This window comes from Taudactylus pleione, unplaced genomic scaffold, assembly GCF_031769625.1.
Source record: "Taudactylus pleione unplaced genomic scaffold, aTauple2 ptg000042l, whole genome shotgun sequence".
Lineage (NCBI taxonomy): Eukaryota > Metazoa > Chordata > Amphibia > Anura > Myobatrachidae > Taudactylus > Taudactylus pleione.
Genome location: NW_028284444.1, coordinates 6,780,077 through 6,795,387, shown reverse-complemented (window position 1 = coordinate 6,795,387; position 15,311 = coordinate 6,780,077).

Genomic DNA, 15,311 nt, shown 5'->3' with positions numbered 1-15,311 from the left:
TCACTCTGTGAGAGTACTGAATCTGCAGTTAACCACAGGGTGTGATGGCATACCATATCTGTATTGCGCAAGGAACACGTTCATTAAGGCATCAGCCTTATTGATCGGAATTTCATTGCTTTTTTAAGTTTGAGTGGCAGAAATTCAGTAGGTTTGTGAAATCTCAGATCATGTCAAAGAAGCCTTAATGGGATATGTGAGACTGTAATGTTTTTTGACTATGAAATATATATGTATGTATATATGTATGTATATATATATATATATATATATATATATAAATAGAAAAAACACAGAAGAGGGTGCTCCATAGTGCATAAAACAGTTTATGAGGATTATGAAATTACACCCTTTATTGAGTAAGTGTCCACTGTGTCCTTAGTCACCGTATGAGTGATCTGCTTGTAACATTCTGCTTTTGGTCGTCTGTGTCTCTGGAACATGCAGCGCAGAAAGAGCAGGTTATATATATTTTTATTTTTATTAGGTTTTTATTATGTATTACGTCTAGTGATTGTTGTACCCAGTTTTTATTCTATGTTCTTATTGTATGCTTTAATATATCTATTAAGCTTATGTAGCACTACCTTATTTCTCTGTTTATATGTATTTTTAAATTGCTATGTCTATGACCTTAGTGTTTAGCAGGTCTTGTGTTTGACATTAGGTTACAGCCCGACGGAGATCGGCATCACAAAAGGCATGTATTGTTGATGTTTGTAATTAGACGCCCCCTGCATGCTGATTGGCTACCGGTGATGTAAATACCTGTCCATGCGTCTTGTAGGCCAGCCCTCTGATGAAGTCTGGTGATGAAAAGCGTTAGTGCGTGGCCTACTGACGCTCCATCTGTTCCATCTGCCGGCTCTCTGGCTCACGGTGTTCCCGACACGCTGCTGCCTCTTAGAGTCTTGCGGCGTATGGTGCAGGTTCCAGGTGGTGCATGGAGGATGGTGGGGGTTTTTGCCTGGATGATGATTTATCTACATACCATGTGGTAACCAGTCCACAGAGCCATCCTTTTTTGGTACGAGTATACCGTTGTTATTTCCTGATGACCAGTACTGTGTGCTTGAAATAAACTGTTTATGCACTATGGAGTGCCCTCTTCTGTGTTTTTTCTTTTAGATCATTCATCCTGATGAGGGATTTGGGATGATTTCCACTACTGAGGTGGAGCAGCGGTTCTTATATGGACTCTAGTGCTTTTATATACATGTTTTAGTGATTGTGAGCTGTCATTACACTCAATTTTGTGGTCACTCAGAGAGTTCAGCGCCTGTCATATATTGCATGTATATATATATATATATATATATATATGGAATGGGATTGTAAAGCCGGCGGCTTTGGGTTCAAATCCCTACAACGTGAGGCCGAAAGGAGGAAATCCCGACAGCGGAGGTAAGTGATGCTAACCCTACTCTCTCCCCACCCCCTAACCCTTACAATCCTTTAGGTGGGTCTAACCCTATCCTCCCCCACTAGTGCCTAACCCTAACCCCCCCTAGGGGTGCCTAAACCTGCCCCCCCCTCCATGCTCCCTAAACCTAACCCTCTGGGATGCCTAACCCTAACCCCCCCTTCCCCTAGCCTAACCCTCACGGTGGGGTGCCTAACCCTAAGTCCCCCCGGGAGCACCCTAACCTAATCCTCCCCCTCCATGGTTAAGAGGACGGGTGCTCGGACCTGCCTCGTTTGGTCCCGTGTCATTCTGGATTCCAGCATCAGGATTATGACAGGCATCGGTATCTCGATGCCTGTCATACTGTATATCCCTTGCGGCCGCCGGTCACTTAACTAGATCCCATATATATATAAATATATACAGTATATAAATAATTTTTATATATATATTTTTTAAACAAAGGTATAAAAGACAATAAATAATTCTTAGTGCAACATTATTTGTCAAGACAAAAGAGAATAGTACAACAAATCAACAAGATTAAAAAACTTAATTGGTACATTCTGCAGGCCTTGAGGACATTGGTGTTGAAAATTGGGGGATACTTGGAGAAAAGGGGTGTGGCACAATGTGTTGACATTCAGAAGGTCTACACCAACATTTTTTTTGTTTATTTTAGCCTAACATTAAATCTAACCCTAACCCATAACCCTAGTCCTAACCCTAAACCTAATACTAATAAACATGCATAAACCATATTGACATTTTTTATGTCGACCTGTTGAATGCCAACATTCTGAATCTGTCAACATTGTAGTTTCAACATTCTGACTGTCGACCTTCTAAATACTGTCAAGTCTACTGTTGTATACATGCTGTTAAAGCAGTCCAGAAAGTTAGGGATATGATGGCATAGTTGAGACACCAGGAGGTGTAGGTTAGAACCATGCAGCACAAGGACACACAAGGCACAAGGAGATGCCTGATTAGCACGATGCAGCACAGGTAGGCACAGATTTTTTTTCAGCTGTAAATTAAAACCACCACTATCCTTGTTACAGTATGTGCTCAAACCACAGGCTTCACTCCACAGTTTTATGTTTGCTACAGACATAGTTTATACATTTTCTATATTAAACAGTTTTGGGTTTAAATTAGATCAACGGTTGACCATGGCAATTGCATGGTCCTGTGCAATATAAATTGCGGTGCCCCCTTATTTATTGCCCTGGTGGACAATGACATCCTGCCAAAGCTTACCGAGTAGGTGAAATGCGTTGATAGCAAGAGGGTACTGTTTGGACGCTTGCAGTACATCAGGTACCCTTTAGTTTGCCGGCAAACCACTTCTATCTATTTAACCTTTGGATTTACTATACAGAATTCATCCAGTACGGTGAGATTACACTTTATGATTGACTACACTGCGAAGTGGACTGTACTGAATTTCACTTTGTATTTACCCTATTTTCCAGTGAGGATATACCAGTGTCCTATTACTCTGCACATTGGATCTAATTGAAAACTACTCCAGTGTGCCTACTTCTCAGAAGGGACAGAGTAAATCGCTCAGTAGCATATCTGTTTCCCTTCTATTGCTTCTACTTAGGGACTGCACTGTTGTCTTACTCTATGTTTGCGATTATGTATGTCTATGTTTTTTATCTGATTCTCTTTTATCTGATTTTTTTTATATTGCATATTATGTACAAAAATTATTGTTTATAAAATTAATAAATTTATTACTATATATGCTCAAACTGTGTCTTTGACTGACAAAAGATTTGTACAGGTCCTAATATAGGAAGCGCCAGAGGCATTATTTTATAATGACAGATAAAGCAATACCAATGCATGTGGCGTTAAACTGGTCAGCCTTTTTATTTAAAATAACAAGAATAATCTATATATGGTGGCGACTGAAAGAAACAGGCAGCCAACAAGGACAATGTCTACTATCAGATGACAACAATCATCGTTATGTTTTGGTTTTGGCAAAACCATCCTTAAGTCTTTTGGTTTGGTTTTGGATTTCTTTAATAATTGTTAAAACTATGTAAAATCTTGTAATTTGGGTCTATTTTGTTACTATAGTATTATTAACATTAATAACATTAATTTCCAGTCATTTCTAGTGAATTTTGACCACCTCACAGCTCCTGAAATCATGAGGAAGGGACTTAGATGCAACCCAAAATACATTCAAGATCTACTTTTTAGATCAAAGTTCCAAACTTATTGAGAAGACCCGAATTGGGACTTTGTTCAACTCAGAACCCCAAAGTGATCTGAGTCAGGACTTGGTTCAACTCGCAACCCCAAAGTTAGGGTGTGTCCAATTTTCAGCAAAACCAAACCGCTTATCTCTACTAAAAATACCCTGTAAATAGTGAAAAACACTAAGGAGGACATCATCCAACTAGAACAGGTTGGCATCAACGAACCAAATATGTGGATGCCCCACTACTGAACCACCTAAAGACACCACTATCCAAGAGACCAAGGAGTTAACCTTCCTCTGCGCTTTGTCCACCATGACACCACTATGATCACTGCACAAATGCCTATGAGGGATGATGGCAGACCACACTAAAGAACACCAAGGTCACCACCAAGCAATGACCTCCAAAAATCTGGCAATCACTAACCTCAAGTCGAGAGATAACCAAGTTCCGAAATAATTTCCCTATAGATGGACAATCAGCACCCCAGGACCAAACGCTTTAGTGACCCATTAACGGCGTGACAAGAAAGTCTACAAACACATTTCCCGTTGACCCAGCCAATGAACAGCATGCCAGACAGCAAACAAGGAGGAAGAGTGGACCAAAGGGGACCTAGAGTCCTTAAACATAAGCATGCCCTTTGAATCCTAAAGCACAAAAAAAATCAAGATAATTAATTATCAATTAAGGAGCAGAAAGAAAGCAGAAATACCACTGGGAATAGGGATAACTTAGCCCAAAGGAAAAACCTGCCCCTAGTACAATAGCTAATTAGACTCTGTGGACCAGAGAAAAACCGGACAAAATCTCTCGATAGTCCAACCGATAATGGTGACGAGCAATGTAGCACTCCAAGGTTAAAATTAATTTAGAAAAATTGCCAATGAAAAAACATCCAACATAGAACTCAGTGGATATAACATTTGTAAGCAATGGACTTCCAGCATCCCAGCGCCTGAATCTCAGATGCTGAAAGTCCCAGGGAGGCAAGAGTGATGGCAGCCCGATATGAAACAAAATACAAATGGGTAACATAATCACTACGGGCAACCTGAGTGACAAAATACAACGCTGAATGACCCAACGAAACTGGTAAACTATAACTGGGGAATCATCAATATGCATCAACCAGACACCCTCAACCAGAGGAGTGTACAACAAATAATCCCAGGACAGGTGCACTGGTCAGATCCAGGAGCCAGCATAGGGTTTCAAAGGAACTCAGCACCTGCAACCCAGCTGGCCAGTCTTGGAATGCTGTACTCTGCACTTAAGCAAAGGAGGGGCAGCACACTTTGAAGGGGCAACAAGCATCCCTGCATGTATGTAATCCTTTTTCAAGATGCACATTCTTCCTACTGCTTGCAATTCAGTCTCACTCAGATCAGGTGTTTTTTTAAATGTATGTAATGCATTCCCATCTAGCAAGCTACATATTGTTACTTACATTTCTGTCTCATGGAATTTATCTATGTTTGCAAAGATTGTGATGTAATGACGTGATTGTAATTGGTATTACCTGGGTGGGGGGTATTGTTCAGTGATGCCTAGTTTACTGTAGGATACTGCTTGTGTTTACTCAAACCAAATGCTAAATTTCTTCTTTGATTAGTGGGAGATTTGTGCTCAGCTGTAGCATATCTCAATCAGACTATAGCTATATACACACGTAAAGATTTTCTGTCCAACCATCCAACTAGTTGATTGGTTGGAATAAAAATCTGGTAATGTATGGGAGTAACTGATGATCAGCAATTTGTTCCTAAATGCCAGAAAACAGATAAAAATGGTCGTTCAGACAAGTTTGTTAAATGTTTGATCTAAACAATTTGTTTAAACAACAGTTTTTGTCCATCTTCCAGCATTTGGGAGCAAATTGCTGATTGTCATTTGCTTTCATACCCTACCAGATTTTCATTCCAACCAATCAACTAGTTGGATGGTTGGACAGAAAATCTTTACATGTGTACCCAGTCTAACTTTAAGTTTAGAATCACTCTAGAGCAGTGGTTCTCAAACTTGGTCCTCAGGACCTCACACAGGTAATGTTTTCATTACTCACTGATACACTTTAAAAGATCCCCCACTTGTGATTCTGTGAGCTGACCTGGAAAACATATACTGTTTGGGGTCCTGAGGACCAAGTTTGAAAACCTGTGCTCTAGAGGCAGCCATTTATGACAATGGCAGCCGTGTATTTTAAGCACTAAGGGGGCCATTCAGACCCGGACGCAATGCAGCTCACTTTCGCTGCCGCCAGGGGCCGGGTATGCAAATTCCGTGATCGCACGGCCAGGCATAAGAATGCCTCCTATGTCTTAGAGAGCGAAAGCAGAGTGAATGCATGCCAGTGTAAAGACGCCCACTTTTCTTTCTTAGCACACGTCATCTCCACACTTTGCACACACATTGCACACTTCCACCCTCTGGGCCTTATGATCCCTGGTTAATTGCTTTGGAACCCATTTAGCACACATTTTACGATATCCCAAATCATTGATTAGCGTTTTTACAGTGCCATGGCTACATTCAAGTTCATCACTGATATCTCTGAAGGTCACACGATGGTCTTTCTGAATCATCGCATCGACTTTATGTCAGTTCTCTGTTGTCACTGCAGTTGATGGTCTGTCACCACAAGTTTGCTGCACATGGAAAGATTCTTCCGATTGAAAACACTTCATCCACCTTCTGACATTGCTATAGTGAATTGTACGCTCACCATACACTTTTTTCAGTGTTCTGTGGATTTCTGTAGCACTGCAGCCTCCTTTTTCCAGAAATTCAATGACGGCTCTTTGTTTCATCTTGGATTCCATGGTATTTCTTGGACTACCTAAACAAAAATACATATACCGACCACATAACCTTCATAGCTTCCATGTCTTATTACATCCCCTCTCACAGTCCACACATAACCTCACATATTGTCTTTCTTTCACATACTCCTGACATTTTGCCGACATTCCTGTGTGACTGGATCATGCAGCCCACCAAGAACTCTGCATTCTGGCCAGACCAAATTGCAATATATAGAACCTATCCTTGTGTATCAATGCCTATTTCCCTATAGATTGTAAGCTTGCAAGCAGGGCCCTCTTACCTCTATGTCTGTCTGTTATTACCCTGTTTTGTTCTATCAATGTTTCCAATTGTAAAGCGCAACGGAATATGCTGCGCTATATAAGAAACTGTTAATAAATAATAAATAAATAAATATATTGCTAGCAGACATATTAAACTACAAACTGACAAAGTTTCAAATAAATATTGTATATTATTTCAGCGTTATGAGCATTTAGGCATTACTTTTTGGACAACCCTCGTACTATTAAAAGAAAGACTTGTGGAACATCTCAAATCCAACAGTTTACAGGATCCCAAACAGCATGGGTTTACTAGGGGGAGATCATGCCAAACAAATCTTATTGATTTTTTTGACTGGGTCACTAAAGTACTAGATCAAGGAGGGGCCGTAAATGTAGCTTATCTAGACTTTAGTAATGCTTTTTGACATGGTCCCACATCGCAGACAGATAAATAAACTTGGGACTGTATTCTTAGATGGTTAAATGGATAAGAACTTAGTTGCAGAATAGGAAACAGAGAGTTTGGAGTGCAGTCTCATGAGGGAATTATGACAAGTGGTGTACCCCAAGGTTCTGTACTTGGACCAGTGCTTTTTAATATCTTTGTTGGTGACATTGCAAATGGTATTAAAGGAAAAGTATGCCTTTTAGCAGATGACACAAAAATATGCAACAGGGTAGACACACCTGGAGGAGTAAGACAAATGATGGAGGATCTGGGTAGACTAGGGGAATGGTCAAGAATATGGCAACTACAGTTTAATGCTAAAAAATGCAAAATCATGCACTTGGGTCTCAAGAACCCAAAAGCTAAATATAGTATTGAGGGTACTCTAATGGAAACTACAGAGGAGGAAAGGAATCTAAGAATCACTATTTCAGGTGACTTAAAGGCAGGTAAGCATTGTAACAAAGCAATGAGGAAGGCAAATCAGATGCTTGGTTGCATAGGGAGAGGAATCAGTAGCAGGAAGAAATACGTAATAATGTCCCTGTATAGGTCATTAGTACAGCCTCACCTAGAATACTGTGTTCAGTTCTGGAGGCCACATCTCCATTAGGATATAAATACATAAGAGACTGTACAAAGAAGGACAACTAAAATGGTACATGGCCTACATCACAAAACTTACCAGAACATACTAAAAGATCTTAATTTGTATAGTCTGGAGCAAAAAAGGGAAAGGGAGGACATGATAGAAACTTTCAAATATATCATGGGTTTTAACAACATGCAGGAGGGAAACATTCTTCAAAAGAAGAGAAGTGGCAAATAGATAGAAGCGCTTGTATTTCACTAAAGCATGTAGTTTAAATGAAAAATAATAGGGTGCTTAATTATATGGGTCAGTCAGTTTAGTAGGATGCGTGAATGTGCAGTAAAAATCAATAACATAAAGTGTAATGAAAATAAATAAATCATAAGAAATAAAAGAATAAAAATAAATAGATAACTGCTCAAACAAACATTGGGAGCGCAAGATATAAAAAATCCATTAAAAAGAAGAGAACATGCACTAAAACTGGAGGGAGGTAGATTCAAAGGAAATTTGAGGAAAAATTACTTCACAGAAAGGGTAGTAGATAAGTGGAATAGCCTCCCATCAGAGGTGGTAGAGGCTAAGACAATAGAGCAATTTAAACATGCTTGGTGTCACGGACCTGCGGTCCGACAGTCCAGAAACACCAATCTGAGAATCTCCACCCGTCACTTTTACAGGTTACCTCATCACGTGTGGTTAACTATACCTGGTAACTGCCACCAGCAGAAGAAAACTGTAATGCTAAAGCATAAGGTGAGCTTCTACTCTCACCTGCCTACACAATTGTCAATAAGAAAAAAAGGTAACTTGAGCCATATGAGGCCTTGGGTCATAAAAACACAGATCCAGAACTAGAATTAATGTTTAATTCAAAAATATCTTCAAAGCTTATGAACAAAAAGTTACAAGAATATAATAATGTTAAAATTTCCAAAAATAAAATAAAACAATAAATTGGAGAAACAAACCACTCAAACCCCGTTAATTTAAATGGTTTTGGGATGAGGCCTTACCAATAACAAACTCTGGGTCATCTGTATCCTTCAATAGCCTCATGCAGATGAACAATAAACTAACATTGACTCACATCTTTATGCCTGCTTTCCAGGCACTCCCTCACCCTCCTCCCTTGGGGATTTTAACCCTTATCAGCTCAGAGTGGATTATCCAGCTGGCTGAAGCTTCAGGGTTTCCCAGCCACATGAGCAGGGGTTCTTTAGTTACACATTCAGCTTTCTTTGAGGTTGTGAGGTCATAAACGTACACAGATGACTAGGTGAAGCAATTCACACCTGCTAAGACCAGTGTCCCTCTGTGTAAACAACTATCCTTTGATTGCTGTCCCCACACAGGACACAGGTTTCCTAATGACTGGTTTAACAAGGGTCTGGCCAGCTGTCCTATAATTTCCACAGATATATTTCTTTTATATTCTATGCAATTAGACATATTTATGGCTGATGCAGGAAAAGAGTCCTTCTTACAACCTCTGCTGCCCATCTTCAAAGGCTTGACATCTTCCACACACAAATTACGTTACATACAAATTTACAAGGGAAAATTACATGTTTATGCCAACACAATATCATGTGCAGTTATGCCCATGCTGATGTGAAATCAGCTTTTCTGCTACACTTGGGATAAGCATAAGAATATCCTTACAAAGAACTGAGTGTGACATTCGGGTTGAGGTTACCAAAAGGTAAAAAAAGGGCAGACTAGACGGGCCAAGTGGTTCTTATCTGCCATCAAATTCTATGTTTCTAAGCTTGCTGTTTCAAAAAGCCCCATGAAAAACCATCACAAAGGTGAGTTGAAACAAGCAAGATTCATAGTGGGAGGAGCAGTTGGCCAAAAGGGCTAAAACTATACATACCAGCACAGCAGTGATGCCTGTGATCCTCGGGTGATGGTGCAAGCCATGCTCAACCCTTAATAGCCTGACTAACCAAAAAACTCTTAGTAAAATCCCGCTGCCTGTGCAAGTGCAAAAAAAATTTCATTGAGGGCAGGTCCCGCAGCACCACTGTACAGTTTTACTCATGCTAACAGATAACTACTCACTAGTACTGCACCTATGCCACAGATGGCGCTGCATCGATTGACTATGCCACAGATGGCGCTGCATCGATTGACTTAGCATGCCGACTTGATGTGACTAGGGCCTGTCGGTTGCAGAAGCACTCTTGCTGCTCTTAGAAGTCGCACAGCCCTCACCTGAGGACCTGATGCGGATTCACATGGAGCAGAAGATGATAAATCGTTGTTACTTTTTCATCTGAAAAAGAAGAACCAAAAGATATACCCCCAGCAGCCACAGCCACAGAAACCGAGTCAACAGCAGCATGAGCAGAGAGAACAGCGGGCGACAAAGGAGTAGGAGCAGCAGAGGAAACAGACAGAAACAAAGCACAAACTCTAAAGGTTTGAGCAACTAAAGGCACCAGATTGGACCACACAGCCCCCGCAGAGGAAGCCATGGACCCATCTGTGACAACTGGCAATTGCACCAGATGGAAGGGGGCCAGCATGCCCACTGCTAAACAGGTAGGCTGGCAATGGATTCTAATTCAGATGCAGGAGGTGGAGCTACAGCCAGCAGCACAGCTACCATTGACAGGTCTGATGAAAGTGACGCACCAGCTAAAGGCACCAATGACATGCATGATGATCCCCACCCCTCACCCCAAGAGTGGTGATGTCGCCATGAGCGCCTCTGGCACTGGAAATAAGAAGATCCCCAATGCTGCCTGCCCAAGCTGCTAGAGTACACTTCGGACAAAGAACAACCCACCAAGTGCCTGTCTGCTGCACCAGAATCCCTGAAAGGTTTTGGTGCCTGAGATATTTTAGCCATGCCCCCATAGCCTAGGCCTAAGCCTCCATAGTGGAGGCCATAGCCTAGGCCTCCACTTGGCCCCAGGTCACAGTCATAGATAGCCACATGAACAGCAGTGGAAATGCCAGGATGTTGATCTCTCCCCCATAGCCAATTGCGGCACACAGGGGATTTGGTCACATACACTCTGGGCCACACAATAAACAGCACACTGATGGAATGCCATTCATGTGCCTCCTACACCAGACCCCAAGGCCTCAGCAAGGCAGGATGGGACTGTGGCCAGACACAGAGAATGAGCAGCCAGAGAGAAGAGAAAGGAAGAAAAAGAGAAGGAAGAGAAGGAAAAAGAGTAAAGAAAGTCAGGAATAGAGGATATCAAAGGTAAGAAGAAAATCACATCACAGATTCACATTTGCCTGAGCCTTAGCAAACACTGCATTAGTGAGCTCCTTCTGTATTTAGCTTGGGGGTTTAAGGTTCTTCATGGACACAGGGGTGCCTGCTGTCTATCTCTGGTGAGGGTGTGGTTATTTTTATAAGAGTGTGGCAACTCACAGGAATGTTTGATCTTAGAAATATATTTAAATAAATGGCAATGCGGTCCGAAGCAGAAGTTTGCAACAGTCAGTTCTCTGCACATTTCATATGTCACTCACCTCATAGGTCCCAGTCAACCATCTGACAAGCCCCTAATGTAACGCACCATTTTTTTCTTCATTTTGAGCTTTTCACTGTAAATTAATTTTACTGTTAAAAGGGTGCGGTGTGTTGTGTGGATGCTGCACTCTGTTCTATGGCCCTGATTCAGAGCCGCTCGTAAGCGGCCGCTCGTTCGTTCTGACCGATGTTCGCACATCTGCGCATGCGTACGGATTTTAATACGCATGCGCGAACCAGTCAGTGCGGCTGAAAATCGTTTGTTCGCTATATAGCGAATGCCTGCTATTTTGAGTGACAGAAGGAGGCGTATGTGGGTGGTAACAGGGGAAGGTGCTTGAAAACGGGGGTGTGGAATTCGAACGCAGGCGTGCTTAAAGGTCAAAACAGGCGTTTTAAGGGAGTGCAAAATTAATACAGCAGCGTCATTGACCACGTCACTTGTTTTTTTTTACTCAGAACTGCTCGCAAAATAGCGGTTGAAAAAACCAGCCACAAGAATAGCGAGCAGTTCAGACCCTGTTCGATGTACTCGATTAATCTAATAAATAGCGGACATGACGTATGGTGCGAGCGGCAAGGGGGCGTATTTTTCAAAATTACAACCGCAAGTTTTGCTCGCTCGTTCAGACTTAGAGGTGTGAACAGACCGCAATTATCGAACGGTTCATTTGAATAGCCACCCCTTGTTTTAGAACGAACGACCGCAAATAGCGAGCGGCTCCGAATCAGGGCCCATGTGTCATGTTCCTTCCTACTATGCAAACCTTCCAAATCAATTGAGCTCACAGTTGCCTCTGGCAATAAAATAGTTACCATAAAAAGTACTCCCTAAGGAGCTTTCTCACTCCAAACCTGATTTACAAGGCTGTTGTCATACCATGATAATTCCGTAGAATATATTAGTAAATATTCCAATTAAAAAAAGTCATCAATAATTGTTGGCAGGTAATAAAAGCCTACTATCTAGAAATTTTTAAAAATAGCGCTAATATTAATATAATTAATGATGTTTTCTCATGACACTGTATATAAACAAACATCTCATTTATCACTATTAATGTTGCAGTCATGTAAGTTGTGATTTATGAAAAATGACAGAAATAAAATCACATAATTCTGAATTATAAATTATTCAACTTATTTTAATCATCAGACATTGTCTTACTTTTGTACATTATAACCTGTGCTCATATATGCCTGTAGTCCACTCTCTTCCATATTCAGCTGTGAGGTGCAGGCTCACTTATTGCACAGCATTGCATTCATCCGTTATCTCTGGTATGGCAAGAACGTGATGCGTAGATTACAGGACATATATAGAGGGGGAATGGCAGGGACATCATTAGGTGTTGCCTGTAGTCCACTCTCTTTTATATTCAGGTAGGAGATACAGGGGTCTATTTACTAAGCAGTGTTAGGAGACAGAGTGAAAAGTGATAAGGTACCAGCCAATCAGCCCCTAACTGCCATCTCACAGGCTGTGTTTGAAAAATGATAGTTGGAAGCTAATTGGCTGGCACCTTATCACTTTTCACTCTGTCTCCTAACACTGCTTAGTAAATAGACCCCATAGGCTCATATATTGCACAGCATTACATTCATCTGTTATCTTTCGTACGACCAGATCTTGTTGCGTAGATTACAGTGCATACAGTATATAAAGGGGATATTATTTTTTAATAATCTCTTCAGGAATTTAAGATAGAACTTAAGGCAGAGTAACTTTTAATGTCTCACAGTATACACTCTCCGGTAATAGAAGTAAGCAAGTTGCAGCCTCTCTGTTTGTCAAACAAATCATCATGGACAGAGCTGTATCTTGAGTTCCATGACATTAAGTATGTAAATAAAGTATGCACTGAAATGATTTATGAGTCTGCTAAATAGTTTGGTGCCATTTGATAAATGAATATAGTCAAGGATGTAAAACAGTCTGTAAGTACTCACAGGTGGGGATGACTTTATAGCTTTCCTTTACAATTTCAGTTTCTTTGTGATATTTATTGTAACTTCCATAATGTGGATTACTAAACAGTTACCCAGCCAACAGAAGCTACACTTAGTGACCGAACATTTTCTGTACCTTTGTGACACTATCCCATAATTGTTTGTGGTTTAACTTCCATGGTGCATAATATGTTCTGATTCATTTGTCGCTCTGCTATAAAAATAATTGAATGCATCAAATGACAGAATTGCTGAGCCTCGCTCTACTTGTACTCATGACAGGACTTTGAAGAAACTTATTATAGATGTTTATGTTAAAAAAGATTCACTGACAATTCTCTTTCAAGTCTGTACTGACATTAATCCATGAAAATTCCAAAATAAATTATGTATGTATTGCTACTCACATGAATCAAGCCTTAATTTCATTATACAACTGGTTTCAGATGTGGGTACTTATATTGTGTTTAATTGCAACCAAAGTGGTTAGTATATTTGGTCAACCGATAACCTCTATAGGAATCACATTGAGCAACCTAGGCATTTTTTAAAGGAGTTTTGTAACTACTGAGAACAGTTGATAATTAGAATGGAAATAAGTGAGTCATGTCCAAGCCAAGATCCAGAACACTTATTGAATAGCTAATTAATCAGGAGTTTGGGTTTGATTAGATGTGTTTCTTTAGGGTAGTGATTTTCAACCAAGAGGGATTATATGTGACCGTGACAGCTAGCCAAACAACCATCCTACATTGTCCATACAGAGCACGTGGGGAAGAAAAGGGCAGAGCATGAGATTGTAGAACATGAGTAAGCAGGAGCCCACCAAAAGTACATTCAAAGGACAGAAAAGATACTCAAGAGGATAAGAAGATGGGTTGTCTGAGTGACTTGTAGATATGTGTAATATGTACTGGGGGATCTGTGTGGCACAATGTGAACTTGGGGCACTGTGTGGCATAATGTGAAGTGATGCACTGTGGCATAATGTGAACAGAGGGCTATAAAGTGTGGCATAATGGCATACAAATAAAATAATGAATATAATTGTATCTATTTAAGTTTTAAGCGCACAATGTCAATGCTCAGTATTTATGAATCTCCTAGCCATTACTGAAACCTGGATCTCACCTTCTGACACCACTTCTCCTGCTGCTCTATCCTTTGGGGGCCTCATCTTCTCCCACACCCCCCGGCCTGGGGTCACCATGGTGGTGGTGTTGGGGTCCTTCTATCTACCAGTTATTCCTACCAGCTATTACCCTCTGAACCATCCCTTACATTCCCCACATTTGAGGTTCATGCTATATGCCTCTTCCAACCAGTAAATGTCCGAGTAGCTGTCATTTACCGTCCCCCTGGCTCTCCCTCCAAATTCCTAGATGACTTCGCTTCCGGGCTCCCTCACTTTCTCTCTTCAGATCTTCCCTCTATTATCCTAGGTGATTTTAATATTCCCATTGACATTCCCACAGAATCCTCTGCCACTAAACTCCTTACCCTCACCTCTTCATTTGGTCTCACCCAATGGACCTCATCACCCTCCCATGTGACTGGGCACTCACTTGAACTGGTCTTTACTCTCCGTTGTGATATTTCTGATTACTCCAATTCCCCATTCCCCCTCTCTGACCATCACCTTCTCTTTTTTAACCTATCCCTTTCTCCTTCCCCTCCTTTACCTCCTAAGGCTACCATTACTAAGTGTAACATTGAGGCTATTGACACTGTTGCTTTTTCCTGCCTGCTAGACTCAATTCTCTCTCCTGTCCTGAGCAAGCCACTTCCCTGTACAATTCCTTCCTTACTACTGCTCTTCACTCTGTTGCTCTGGCAATAACTACTCACCCTCGCAGATCCACACCACAATCCTGGCATTCCAAATGCACCAGGTACCTGCAAAAGTGTTCAAGAATTGCCGAGCGACAGTGGAGAAAATCACGCTCTAAGGCTGACTTCCTCCATTTCAAATTTATTCTCTCATCCTACAGTGCTGCCCTGTCCCTCTCCAAACATACATATTTCAAGAACCTCATCTCCTCCCAGTCCTCAAACCCCCGGTGTGTCTTTGCAACACTCAACTCCCTCCTCTACCCT